Below are 1,321 nucleotides of genomic sequence, written 5' to 3'. Positions count from 1 at the left end.
CTACGTCTGACTTTATTTACTTTTTTTGTTTTTTAAACCTTCCTTGTTCTTATTACAAGACCACTACTGCCTTAGTACAGGATAGTGGGCAGTTCTTTTTCTCAACCAAAATGTTCTATATGTATCAGGCATATTCTAACTCTGCTGTTCAGTGCGGTGGCTACCAGCCCACTGGTTCTCAACCAGGGGTGATTTTTCCCCTTAGAGAGGGTATTTGGCAACATCCAGGGGGTGGGTACTCCTGGCCAGTGGCTAGAGGCTAGGACTGTTGCTAAACATCGTACAGTGTACAACACGGTCACCACAGCAAAGAATGATCAAACCCCAAATGTCAATAGTGCCAAGGTTGACTCGCCATATGTGGCTTTTGAAAAATGTAAATTAGTTAAAATTAGATACAGTTAAAAATCCAGTTCTTCAGCATCATTAGCCTCATTTTAGATGTTTAATAACCTCAAGTGGCTAGTGACTACTGTATTGGACAGCACAGACATGTATGCTGCTGCTGCTGCTAAGTTGCTTCAGTCGTGTCCGACTCTGTGCGACCCCAGAGACGGCAGCCCACAAGGCTCCCCCGTCCCTGGGATTCTCCAGGCAAGAACACTGGAGTGGGTTGCCATTTCCTTCTCCAATGCATGAAAGTGAAAAGTGAAAGTGAAGTCGCTCAGTCGTGTCCGACTCTAGCGACCCCATGGACTGCAGCCCACCAGGCTCCTCTGTCCATGGGATTTTCCAGGCAAGAGTACTGGAGTGGGGTGCCATTGCCTTCTCCACAGACATGTGTAGATCATCACAGAAAGTTCTATTGTTCCGTTGTTGCAGAAATTCCTATTGGACAGCACTCTTCAGATGCTCGACAAATGGATTTTAACTGCCTCTCTCAGTTTCTGATTTATATGAGACCTGTGATACAATTTAGCAATGATGGCTGTAGTTTGTCTTCTCTCCGAGACATGAATTTGGGGCTCCATTGGATCAAGAGAAAATATGAAAATATTGTACCCACTTAAGGCAAATCCTTACCTGTAAGATGACATACGGCCTAGATGATCTCTAAAGATATTTCCTAAGTAATCTTCTGTGATTCTAAACTCAATTTGGTATATGAAAAAACAAAACGACTCTAGACTATTCTAAAATGCCCAACTAGTTACCCAGAAGATGGCGCTGCTGCCACATGATCATTTAAGCAAAAAGGTTACTGGTCATAAACTACCCATTGTAAGATGGTTTACAACATAGGCTCTGGAAATTTCCATGCAGGAGTGAAAACTTCACCATTGACACTGCGTTTTCTTCTCTTCCAATATGCTCACAAATT

Source organism: Bubalus bubalis, chromosome X (genome assembly GCF_019923935.1).
Source record: "Bubalus bubalis isolate 160015118507 breed Murrah chromosome X, NDDB_SH_1, whole genome shotgun sequence".
NCBI lineage: Eukaryota > Metazoa > Chordata > Mammalia > Artiodactyla > Bovidae > Bubalus > Bubalus bubalis.
The sequence above is the reverse complement of the archived record's forward strand: the minus strand, read 5'-3'. Positions refer to the sequence as shown.